Consider the following 13,462-nt stretch of genomic DNA (forward strand, 5'->3'; position numbering starts at 1 on the left):
GTTAAGTGGGGCACCGGCAAGTTGCGTGGCTCCAGGGCCGGGGGCCCCTGTTCGGCCAGTACTTTGTTAGGTCCCACCGCCACAGGAGGTTCCGTCTCCGGCTCTACCCTAAGGCGAATGGTTAGAGTGGATCCTGCTCCCCCTCCCCATTTCCAAAAAACTATTCCCCAACTCATACCATTTATCCACTTTTGAATATTTTCCTGTTTTCCTTTTGTAATACACCTTCTCTGCCTCTTTCACTAGATCACGTAACTCAGCCTCCTGTAATCCTTCCAGTCTCTGAAGTTTCTTTCTGATATCCAGAGCCGACTGCCCTATGAAGGCCAGGGCCACTGAGGCTTTCTGGGCCTCCGAGGTAGGATCAAAAGGGGTGAACCGCCTGAAGGCTTCCATGAGCCTCTCAAGAAATACCGAGGGAGCTTCGTTCGGTCCCTGCATCACCTCTCTTACCTTAGCCAAATTAGTGGGCCGTCTTGAGGCGCCCCGGAGACCCGCCACCAGAGCCTGGCGATAGATTTTCAAGCTCTCCCTACCTTCAGCCCTGTTGTAGTCCCAACCGGGGCGAGTCAAGGGAAATCCCATGTCAATCTCATTTTGCAACTGCGTGGGCCACCCATCGGCCCCAGGAACATTTTTTTCTAGCCTCTAACAGAATTCTCTCTTGCCCCTCGGTTGTGAAGAGTGTCTGCAGCAGCTGTTGACAATCATCCCAAGTAGGCTGGTGAGAGAACATAAGGGACTCCACCAACCCCGTGAGGCGTTGGGGATCCTCCGAGAAAGGGGGATGGTTAGTTTTCCAATTATAGAGATCTGCAGAAGAAAAGGGCCAATACTGGAGGGGCTGCAATTGGCCCCCCAGCATGGGAGGGCCATAGGTGCGCAGCGGTAATGTCACGATCTCGTCTGTCCGCTCCGGGGTGGCGCCCCTCCGGCTCCGAGTCCCGGCAGCAGGTCCCTCCGCCGCCGGAGCTCCAGGAGGGGCAGAGGGTCCCCTCGCAGCACCCTGTGCCGGATAAGGGGGTGGGGGTGGGGGAACAGGTTGGGGTTCCGGCCAAGTCGGCGGCTCCTCAATCTCAGGGTAGATACGAGGAGAGGGCTTGACTTTTTCGGCGGAGTGTTTGTTTTTCTCTCCAAGAGCCAGAACTCAGGGACCTGGCTTTCTTGGTTTATTTAGCCATGGTTTAACCCATGGCGGAGGATCCTCTGCCAAATCTTGCCACGTAAGGATATAGGGCTCTTGATCAGGATGAGAGCCGGGTCCAGTCTGAAAAATGATTGCTTTAACAGCCAGGATAATTTCAGAATTAAAGGTCCCCTCTGATGGCCATCCAACATCGAATGTCGGCCATTCAGAGGCACAGAAAGTCTGCCAAGGTCCCTTCTTAACCTGAACTGACAAATTATGAGCCCTGGATTTAACTTCAGTCCAATGGTCGAGAGTCAAACTAAGGGGGGTCGTCACTGTCTGTCCCATATTAAAACTGTAGACAAGGACGCACAAGACAAAGACACATGAAACAGAAACCAACAGATCCAGACACACGCGACCCGTCCGCGTCTTCCACAAGCAGGCAAAAGAGTCCGACGGCCGCGGAGGGGGAAGTTTTCGCTTCAACAACAGAACTCGGTCCTCTGACCGACAGTAGGAGACCACCAGGCGTCCCTGGCTCTCCCCACCTCCCGGGGCGTCCCCCAGGGCGGCAGCCTGTGATCCTCCTAGCACGTCTGCTGATCACAGTCCTCCAGCTGCAAACCGAAAGCGCGCATCACAGAAAACAGACACTCAGAACAGAGACGCCGGCTGGCACACACGTTCCAAAGGGGATCCCTTTACCTCCAAGTCGGTTCTCGGGTGTGAGGGGTGGTCGCGGGGTATTCCCGGCCAACGCACCAAATGAAAAGGCCAGGAGAAGGAAAATCCCCCTCGTCTGGACTCGGAAGAGGCGACACTGCAAATCACTCACGAGAAGCGGTCTTGTTGCAAACAGCAAGAGGATTTTTATTTCAAGCACGCTGGGGCCCACAGTCGTATGCCAGGCAGGGGTAGAGGACTGCGGCCCCGAGTGCGGACAGCTTTTATGGGGTTCACAACAAAGCTCGCGCATCAAGAGCCCGCGCCTGGAAGACGAATCATTTTAAAGTACGCGTTCTGAGGACCAATCAGGAGGTCTATATTAGCGCGGGCTCGTGGGTGGTGTGTCATTTTGCAGTTGTGCAATCAATATTTGCAAGCAGTTTTACAGAAGCCAGATAAGCGTTTAGTCAACTCAGATCCTGTTACCTTGCTTAGGCCAGCAGTTTCACCCAAGGCCTGTTTCACATCCTCCCACCCAGTTTCATAGAAAAAAACTAGGTGAAAGGACGTAAAACAGGCCCCGATGCAACAACAAGTGTGACGTATTTACTTGGCAGGGATGAGTTTCTGGAATTCAGGGGCATCTAGGGCTTTTTCTTTATTATCTTCTTGGGGTCTTGGGGGTTTTAGGTTGCATTTTCATCCTTTCACTTGCTGTGGAAACAACTCAGGGGGTGGTGCTGGGAGGGAGATGGAGCCTATGAGGAGGAGGTGGTGTGCCTGGGTGCCTGGGAGTGCCCCCTGCCAGGAAAGCAGTGGGAAGGCAGCTCCAGCTGGGCTGGTTTCTTTGCCCCTCCTCCGCCCTGGGGCGTGGGGTGGACTGTGTTTATGGACAAATAGAGACCGCCTGGGGGATGGCTTCCTTCCCGGGGCTCAGCCCCTGTTGTCACTGTACACAGTCAGCCCGGGCACCCCCCCCCCCCACCGTGTTTGGTATAAACAGATAAGGGCCTTGCAGAGAGCGGAGGTGGGGCTCTAAAGATGTGGCCTGAACTCACGTTACTCCAACTATCCAGGCCTTCAAAGAGCACGCCCCATGCACACTGGACAGGGCAGCTCCAGGTACCTGGGTCCTGAACATACATTCTTCTGCCAGGAAGCCAGACAAAGGAGAGAGACGGGGATAGGAACATTCCTGCCAATGGGGGCCAAAGAAACCTAAGTCCCCCAAGAGCCTCAGTAAGATCCTGAAGACTTTTTTTTTTTTTTTTGCTTTTTAAGTGCACACCTGCAGCATATGGAGGTTCCCAGGCTAGGGGTGAAATCAGAGCTACAGCTGCCAGCCTACACCACAGCCACAGCAACACGGGATCCAAGCTACATCTGTGACCTTTCACCGCAGCTTGCAGCAATGCCGGATCCTTAACCCACTGAGTGAGGCCAGGAATCCAACCCATGTCCTCATGGATGGTAGTTGTGTTTGTTGCTGCTGAGTCACAATGGGAACTCCAAGAGATGCTTTTTTTTTTAACTTATTTTAATTTTAATTTTTTTTTTTTTTTTTTTTTTTTTTTTTTTTTGCTTTATAGGGCTGCACCTGTGGCATATGGAGGGTCTCAGGCTACGGGTCCAATCAGAGCTACAGCTGCCAGCCTACGCCAGAGCCACAGCAACATGGGATCCGAGCCGTGTCTGTGACCTACACCACAGCTCATAGCAATGCCAGGTCCATAACCCACAGAGCGAGGCCAGGGATAGAACCTGCAACCTCATAGTTCCTGGTCAGATTCGTTTCCGCTGCACCATGGTGGGAACTCCGAGATGCTTTTTTTTTTAATGGATTTTTTTTTCACGTCCAAAATACTCTGTCATTTTCTAGATCATGGCGTAACCTAAGAGCTAACTGCAATACACTTTGGGGTTCCCTAAGCCAAGGAAATTATTATTATTATTATTTTGCTTTTTAGGGCCACACCTGTGGCATATGGAGGTTCCCAGGCTAGGGGTGGAATCAGAGTTACAGCCGCTGGCCAACACCACAGCCACAGCAACGAGGGATCCGAGCTGGGGCTGCAACATACGCTATAACTCACGGCAACGCTGGATCCTTAACCCACTGAGTGAGGCCAGAGATTGAACCTGTAACCTCATGGTTCCTAGTCAGATTGGTTTCAGCTGTACCACGACGGGAACTCCAAGGAAATTATTTTTTACTTGGGAAAATTGCTGAGAAATAATTCAGTATCTTCTCCTCTAACCAGAATGTATTGTGTTGTCTTCTATGCTAGGCCACATTCCTTTTTGTGTGTGTGTGTGTGTGTGTGTGTGTGTGTTTGCCATTTTCTTGGGCCACTCCCTTGGCATATGGAGGTTCTCAGGCTAAGGGTCGAATCAGAGCTGTAGCCGCTGGCCTACGCCACAGCCATAGCAACATGTGATCCGAGCTGCGTCTGCAACCTACACCACAGCTCACGGCAACGCCAGATCCTTCACCCACTGAGCAAGACCAGGGATCGAACCTGCAACCTCATGGTTCCTAACCAGATTCGTTTACCACTGAACCACGACGGGAACTCCAATGCTAGGCTACATTCCAACCTGGAAGAGTTGGACAGTGAAATATGCCACCCCCTCAGAGAAATAGGGGCTGAGGCGAGTGGTCTCCATTCATTCATTCATTCATTCAACATATTGTGATCGACTGCCTACCAGCTCTCCCTCTCCTTCCCTCACACCAGTGTAGGTGGAATCCTGCTCTAGCCAGGGCTCAGTCACCCCTGTTTCCCCCACATTAGCCATCAAAATGTCTGGGCACTGAGTTCTAGGAAAACAATTTTTTAAAAGTAATGCGAAAAAATAAACTCAAAATGGCTTAAAGACTTAAACATAAGACAAAACACCATAAAACTCCTAGAAGAGAACATAGGCAAAACATTCTCTGACATCAACCGTACCAATGTTTTCTTAGGCCGAATTCCCAAGGCAACAGAAATGAAAACAAAAATAAACCAAGGGGGACCTAATCAAACTGAGAAGCTTTTACATAGCAAAGGAAACCATTAAAAAAAACAACAACAACAAAAAGAGGAGTACCCGCTGTGGCTCAGCGGCTAACAAACCCAACTAGCATCCATGAGGACTCGGGGTTGCTCCCTGGCCTTGTTCAAGTGGCTTGAGGATCCAGCATTGCCTTGAGCTGTGGATCCTGTGTTGCTGTGGCTGGTGGTCTAGGCTCCGACTGGACCCCTAGCCTGGGAAGCTCCATATGCCATGGGTGTGGCCCTAAAAAGACAAAACAAAAAACCAAAAAGACAACTATAGTATGGGAGAAAATAGTTTCAAATGATGCAACTGACAAGGGCTTAATCTCTAAAATAGACAAACAACTTAAACAACTCAACAGCACAAAAACCAACAACCCAATTGAAAAATGGGCAGAAGACCTGAATAGATATTTCTCCAAAGAAGACGTACAGATGGCCAAGAGGCACAGGAAAAAATGTTCAACATCACTAGAGAAATGCAAATCAAAACTACAAGGAGGTACCAGCTCACACCCGTCAGAATGGCCATCATTAACAAGTCAACAAATAACAAATGCTGGAGAGAGTGTGGAGAAAAGGGAACGCTCCTACACTGTTGGTGGGAATGTAAACTGGTACAACCACTAAGGAAAACAGTACAGAGGTACTTCAGGAAACTAAATAAAGAACTATCATATGACCCAGCAATCCCACTCCTGGGCATTTATCTGGACAAAACTTTCACTGAAAAAGATACCTGCAGTTCATGGCAGTGCTATTCACAATAGCCAAGACATGGAAACAACCTAAATGTCCATTGACAGATGAATGGATTAAGAAGGTGTGGTACATACACACAATGGAATACTACTCAGCCATAAAAAAGAACAAATTAATGCCATTTGCAGCAACATGGATGGAACTAGAGACTCTCATACTAAGTGAAGTAAGTCAGAAAGAGAAAGGCAAGAAAAAAAGAAAGAGAAAGGCAAATACCAAATGATATCACATATCTGGAATATGATATATGGCACAAATGAACCTTTCCACAGAAAAGAAAATCATGGACCTGGAGAACAGACTTGTGGTTGCCAAGGGGGAAGGGGAGGGAGTGGGACGGCCTGGGAGTTTGGGGTTAGTAGATAGAAACTCTTGGCTTTGGAGTCAATAAGCAATGAGATCCTGCTGAACAGCACAGGAAACCATATCTAATCACTTGCGATGGAACATGATGGAGGATAATGTGAGAAAAAGAATATATATACATGCATGTATGAATAGGTCACTTTGCTGTAAAGAAATTGACAGAATGCTGTAAATCAACTATTAATAATTCTAAATAAATAAATAGCTTGGAAGTTCCCATTGTGGCTCCGTGGAAACCAATCCGACTAGGAAGCATGAGGTCACTCAGTGGGTTAAGGATCTGGCATTGCCCTGAGCTGTGGTGTAGGTTGCAGACACGACTTGGATCCTGTGTTGTTGTGACTGTGGTGTAGGCCGGCAGCTGTCGCTGCAATTCTACCCCTAGCCTGGGAATCTCCATATGCCGTGGGTGCGGCCCTAAAAAGCAATAAATAAATAAATAAACAGCTTAAAAAAAAAAAGAAAAAGTAGTGGGAGTTCCTGTTGTGGCTCAGTGGGTTGAGAACCTGACTAGTATCCTGAGGATGTGGGTTTGATCCCTGGCCTGGTCAGTGGATTAAGGATCCAGTGTTGCCGATAGCTGTGGTGTAGGTTGAAGATTTGGCTTGGATGCAGCGTTGTTGTAGCTGTGGCGTAAGCCAGCAGCTGCAGCTGCGATTTGATTTCTAGCCTGGGAACTTCCAAATGCCACAGTTGGGGCCCTAGAAAAAAATGTTTTTTTAATTTAAAATTTTTGAAAGTAATGGATGAGAGCACAATTTTTCAGACACATGCACACACACAGGCAGCTGGTAATATCATACGCCAATCCTTGTGTGGTCTGTGTGTCTGTCTGCATAAACGCCCCCACCCGAGAAGGGAGGTCCTTTTTCCAGCAAACTGTCTCAGGCCTCTCCTGGACACAGCTCCACAGGGCAGCCCAGTAAACAGTGCCTTCTGGAGCTCGATGATGCAAAGGCCTGGATCTAAGCCCTAAACTTTCTCACCTTGGAAAGGTATTCTGTGCATGTTTCAAACTTGCTGTCTCCTTTGTGGGTTTTTTTTTGTTTTATGTCTTTTTAGGGCCGCGCCCGTGCATATAGAAATTCTCCGGCTAGGGGTGGAATTGGAGCTGTAGCTGCTGGCTGCACAACTACACAGCCACAGCAATGCCAGATCTGAGCTGCCTCTGTGACCTCCACTGCAGCTCACGGCAACGCTGGATCCTTAACCAGGGACTGAACCCGAATCCTCATGGATACTTGTCGGGTTTGTCTGCTGAGCCGGGATGGGAACTCCTTTTTTTTTTTTTAACTGCCTCCTTCTTAAAATCCTTCCTGCAACCCAGCCAGCTGGCGTTTCTGTTCCCCATGTCCTGGCTCTCCCCTTCCCCAAATTCCTTCATCGTGGTCATCCAATGTGCAATTTATTCTTTGTGTACTTTGCCTAAAGTCTGCTTCCCATCGGAGTAGAAGCCCCTTGCAGGTAGGGAGTAAAAGGTGTGCTAGTGTTGGAGTTATGTTGGGGAAAGACTCACAAGTGCAAGCTTAGCTTTGTGGCTTTGGGCAAGCAACAATCTTTCTGAGCTTCATACTGCAACTATTAAAAAAAAAAAAAAAAATAAGATGATGAGGGGAGTTCCCATCGTGGCCCAGTGGTTAACGAATCCGACTAGGAACCATGAGGTTGCGGGTTCGGTCCCTGCCCTTGCTCAGTGGGTTAAGGATCCGGCATTGCCGTGAGCTGTGGTGTAGGTTGCAGACGCGGCTCGGATCCCGTGTTGCTGTGGCTCTGGCGTAGGTCGGTGGCTACAGCTCCGATTCAACCCCTAGCCTGGGAACCTCCATATGCCGCGGGAGCGGCCCAAAGAAATAGCAAAGAGACAAAAAAAAAAAAAAAAGATGATGAGGAGTTCCTATCGTGGCTCAATGGAAACAAATCTGACTAGCATCCATGAGGACTCAGGTTCGATCCCTGGCCTTGCTCAGTGGGTTAAGGATCCAGTGTTGCCATGAGCGATAGTGTAGGTCACAGATGCGGCTCAGATCCTGCGTTGCCTTGACGGTGGTGTAGGACGGCAGCTGTAGTTCCAATTTGACCCCTAGCCTGGGTACCCACCTCCGTATGCCGTGGGTATGGTCCTAAAAAAGGAAACAAAACAAAATAAAACAAAACATTGAACAGCTCCCCCCAAAGTATCAGACCCTGGAACCTGGATTCCGATGATGGCGGTGACCTCTGGTCTTTCAGAGCTTCCGCCTCTCCATCTGCAAAACGGTGACAAAATAATTTCTGTTCCACTCCTGAGTTGTGAGCCCTGAGGATGAGTAAATATGAATGACAGTTGGCTAGGCGGTTTCAGGGTTTTTTGTTTTATTTTCGCTTTTTTTTTTTCCCAGCTGCAGCATGCAGCAGCTTGAGGGGGGATCTCAGTTCCCGGACCAGGGCCACAACAGACATCACTGAGGTTTTGGTAGATGGGGGTGGGGCACTTATGATGGCAGGAGGGGCAGGAAATGGATTTTTGTCTCCTCCAGTGTGGCTGTGACCTGAGAATTCCCTTGGGCTGAGTAACACTTACAGGCTGCAGGGCAGAGAGAGAAGCAGGCAAGGGATGCAGCTTGCCCTGGGGATAGGAGTATGCGATCCACTGTCCAGGTCCTGCTGCACCTTATAGCCACACCTGGAGGTAAGACGCTCCTCAATTACAGTCTAGGAGAGGGAGGTATGCAACTTGCCCAAGGTTATTGGCCCGTGAGGGTGGGCTGGAGGCTGAGTCACCTCACTGCCCTGCACCCCTGCCATGCACCCAGGCCAAGACCCAGGACTCCTTCCTGGAGTAAAGCCTTTGGCCGGAGGCCCCTAAGAGCCCACTCCTCTGGCTCTATTTTTACACTTGCTGTCCTTGGGGACCAGAGGGATCTCCCTGAGACACGGGAGTGAGCATACCACTCCTCCATGGATGACACCTGGCCTCCCACCGTGCTCAGCACCATTCTCAAGCTGGGCTGTGGAAATCCTTGGGTAACCATGGCCCATCTTCCAGGGCTTCAGAGGCATACTACGGGTAGTGCTTTAAATCATCTCTTGGGGAGTTCCCATTGGGGCTCAGTGGAAATGAATCTGACTAGCATCCATGAGGATGCAGGTTCTGTCCCTGGCCTCATCCAGTGGGTTAAGGACCCGGCATTGCCATGAGCAGTGGTGTAGATTGCAGACCCAGCTCAGATCTGGTGCTGCGGTGGCGCAGACCAGTGGCTACAGCTCCAATTCGACCCCTGGCCTGGGACCCTCCATATGCAGCGGGTTTAGCCCTAAAAAGACCAAAAAAAAAAAAAAAATCTTTTGGTAGGAAAACCAATATGGTTATTCCTGGAGTCAAACACAAGGCTTGCACAAACATTATTTATTTACTTATTTATTTTTTCTTCTTTGGCTGCACCCAAGGCATAGGGAAGTTCCCGGGCTAGGGATCGACCACAGCTTCAGCAATGATTGCTCCTTAAACCACTGTGCCTCAGCAGGAACTCCTAGAACCATGTCTTTATTTTTCATTATTCTTTTTTTTTTTCTTTTTCTTTTTATGGCTGCACTTGCAGCATATGGAGGTTCCCAGGCTTGGGACTGAACTGAAGCTGCCAGCCTACGCCACAGCTACAGCCAATGCTGGATTCCAGCTCAGGGCAATGCTGATCATTAACCCACTGAGCAAGGCCAGGGATCGAACCTGAATCCTTACAGACACTATGTCCAGTTCTTAACCTGCTGAGTCACAGTGGGAACTCCAAGCCATGTTTTTAAATTCCTTTCAAGTTCCGAGTGAATGACTTTGCCTACCTGCCCCGCACCCCACCCCACCCCGGCCCTCCATGGTACCTCTGGCTTGCTCACCTCGGCTCCAATCACTGAGTTTGAGAAGCCCCTATGTGCAGGAAAACCCATCTTCTTGGCCCAGCCTCCAAGGCTATTTGTCTCCTTTTTTCTGCCTTTCCTTCTTACCACTCCTCCTCCCCACTGGAGGAGCTTCCAGAACAGGCTGTTCTGTTTCACACACACTGTGCCTTTGCCCAGGCTGTTCCCTCTGGCTTCCAGTCCTTCTGATGGCCTCTGTCAACTCAGCTCAAAGTACACCTCTGTCCCCACTGCTCCCTACCGAACAGTTGATTCAGAGGGACCTCTCTGTCTAATTGGCACTTTCTGGGTCAGGATTCACAAGAGAGCCTCAACTGCAAGAATCAGGCATCCCCAGTGCCCAGAGCCTCTCTCGGCACTTAGTAGGACCACGTGGTTTAGCGGTCTCAAAAGTAGACCTTCCAAGGCCCCGCCTACACACTCCTCCCTGAAAGACAGGCAGTGCTGCTTTCTGTGCAGCCTGCAGGGGGCGGTGTGGACCCAGGCTGGCCCCAGGCTCCCCAGCTGCTGTTTCAACGGGGTCTAGACTCTCCCAGCCGGAAAAACCTCTCCCCAGTAAGAGTTAACAAGCTGAACCCCAAAAGAGGGGTTAAAGGCAGTCTCCATTCCCACCCCCCACCCCCACCCCCCGCTTCAACATCTAGGCATCCACGCTCGGGCTCCTCCCGCTGAGTAAACCACCGTCACCTCTAACACCCAGATCTGCTTGCTTCCAGACTTCAGCCTCCCTCTTTTCCACCAGCTCTCAGCAGCACCTGCACCTCAGTCTGTGCCCAGGGCCCCTCCGCAGCAAAAGATGCTCCTTTTAGAGTTTGGGGACCCTCAGGGTTCATATCTCCAAAATCCTAACTCCTAAGAGCACCACCCTGTCTACTGGGCTCCACCTCCTTGCTCACCCCAAAATGATGATATTGCTGTTACCTTGGTAACAGATGCTTTGTGGGTGGGGACGGGGAATGGACTAGAGAAAGAGAGCAGTGGCTTCAGGACATGCTCAGAGGCATGGGAGGTGGGGGTGGGCAAACTGGCCCCGGGCCTGGGGAGGGGCAGCTAGGGGCTATGACTTCCCCCACCACAGGCCACTCTCAGGGCCATGTCCCCAGCCTCAAGGAGGAAAGAAACAGAAAAGAGGATATTTTCTTGGAAAGAGGTTTTCTTCACGGAGGAATGTGTAGGCAGGGCCTTGGAGGGTCTGCTTTTATTCTTCTCCCAGGAAAACAGGTCTCTGGGGACAGTCTGGACTTGGTGGGGCAGGGGCGGGGGTCGCATACACTGGAGCCCAGGTTGCTCCCCTCCAGGGAGCCTGGGGCACAGAGAGAGGGAACAGCTTACTCAGGACATGTTAGGGACAGTGCCACAGGCAGTGGGAGGGCGGCTCTATGCCAGTATCCCGGGCTCCAAGGGTTGGTGGCAGCAGGAGGTGGAGGGGCCCTCCTCCAGCCCCTGGGGACCTGGCTGTCCCAGATGCCACAGCCAGGAAGTGTGTCAGGCACTTGCGTAAGAGCTTTCTATATTTCCATAAAATCATAATCACCGATGCCTGCCATGGTCCTTAGCTCATTAGAGAGGTATCTGCCTCTGGGGCCCTGGGGGGGCTGGCAGGGCAGGTAGGGGAGATGGGCCAGGCCTCTCACTGAGTTCTCTGCATCCCCAGCCCCACTCAGCCGGGCCCTCGCCCCAGCTGGGAGATGAGAACTCAGACTTGGCCTCAACCATGATGCACTCCCCTCCCCTAGAAGCCCCAGCTCTATACCTCGAGGGAAAGGCTAGCCTCTCAAGTGTTTGGCTTGGGCTGTCCTTGGCAACCCCTGGGGGCAGAGGTCACAGAGGGGAGGGGCTCGAACTGAGGATGTGCCTGGAAGAAAATTGGTCAGGCCTTATAGAAAAGGCGCTGCCTCACATCCGAAAGCCTCAACCCCTCAGAGTCGGGGGGCCCTGGGGTCATTTAGGCCAGTGGGTCCTAATCTTTTGGGGAGCACAGATTCTCTGAGGAGTAGATGAAAGCTCTGGGCTCTCCCTAGAAAATGCTTATCCTGGGAGTTCCTGTCATGGCGCAGTGGTTAACGAATCCGACTAGGAACCATGAGGTTGCGGGTTCGGTCCCTGCCCTTGCTCAGTGGGTTAACGATCCGGCGTTGCCGTGAGCTGTGGTGTAGGTTGCAGACGCAGCTCGGATCCTGCGTTGCTGTGGCTCTGGCGTAGGCTGGCGGCTACAGCTCCGATTCGACCCCTAGCCTGGGAACCTCCATATGCCACGGGAGCGGCCCAAAGAAATAGCAAAAAGACAAAAAAAAAAAAAAAAAAAATGCTTATCCTCTAAAATTTTATATAGCTACAAGGGGTTCTTAAACACCCTGAAACTCACCTTCAAGCCCAAAGTTAAAAAATCTTTCAATTGCTTTTACTCCCCTCCCCCCTTTTTTGGCCACTCCCATGGTAGATAGAAATTCCAGGGCCAGGAATCAAACCCACGCCTCCAAAGGGACCTGAGCCCCTGCAGTCGGAGTCTTAACCTACTGCATCACAATCGGAACTCCAAGAGAACACCTTTAAATTTTTTTAAATAAAATAGTAATAACTACTTATGGTGCACTTGCTCTGTCCAGCCCTTCACATATATTAACTCATTTAATCCTCAAAAGAACACTAAGAGATATACAATTATTGGCACCATTTAGCCTAACTCCCCCATTTCACACTAACCTAGTCCAAGTCTGCCAATCTGATCTGTTTCTGTTTTTGTTTTTGGCCTTTTTAGAGTCGCACCTGCAGCATAGGGAAGTTCCCAGGCTAGGGGTCAAATCAGAGCTGTAGCCGCTGGCCTACACCACAGCCACAGCAATGCCGGATCTGAACCGCGTCTGTGACCTATACCATAGCTCACCGCAATGTCGGATCCTTAACCCACTGAGCGCGGCCGGGGATCAAACCTGCAGCCTTGAGGATACTAGTCGGGTTTGTTACCACTGAGCCACAATGGGACCTCCCAACTCTGCCGATCTGAAGAGAAGGAAATCAAAGACCCTGTAGCGATGGACAGCTCTCCGCTCAAGGTCACGGAACAGGAAAAAAAGGCAGATCAGGATGAGGACCAGGCTCTCGTACGGTGCTGGACACCACGCCATATGCAGATTTGAAGTCATCTGGCCCACTGCTCTGTCCCCAGGCTCACAAGAGCCCAGCGCCCAGGCTCATTCACTCAGTTCTCCTGGTAAGAGGCCTCCCGGGCATTCTATTATGACTTCCAGTCTGGGAGACTTTCTGAGAGTGTCATTGCCACACACCCTCCTGGAGCACCTTGCCACTTGCTCTGCCCACCCCTCATTTCTGCCCTCCGAATCTAAGAAGGGACAGGGTTCTTGCAAGAGAAGTTGGCCCAATCCTTCCTGTCCCGACCCTGAGCCGCTGCAGTAGGAACTCTCGGCACTGAGACAATGACTCAGGCTCAGTTCATGAAAGACCGCTCTGAAGCACGAAGGCAACAGTCCAGAAAGGACATCCAGAGGTCATGGGATCCAGCCCCTGCCTCTTCCACATCTGTCCCATCTCCAGCTTCCAATGCCAAGTCAGTTGGGCCCTGGGCCACACCAACGTCCTGGGCTTT

This window comes from Sus scrofa, chromosome 12 (assembly GCF_054392235.1).
Source record: "Sus scrofa isolate SSC_HxYL_T2T_F1_AM1 chromosome 12, Sscrofa_HxYL_maternal_Yorkshire_Landrace_v2.0, whole genome shotgun sequence".
In the NCBI taxonomy this organism is placed as follows: domain Eukaryota; kingdom Metazoa; phylum Chordata; class Mammalia; order Artiodactyla; family Suidae; genus Sus; species Sus scrofa.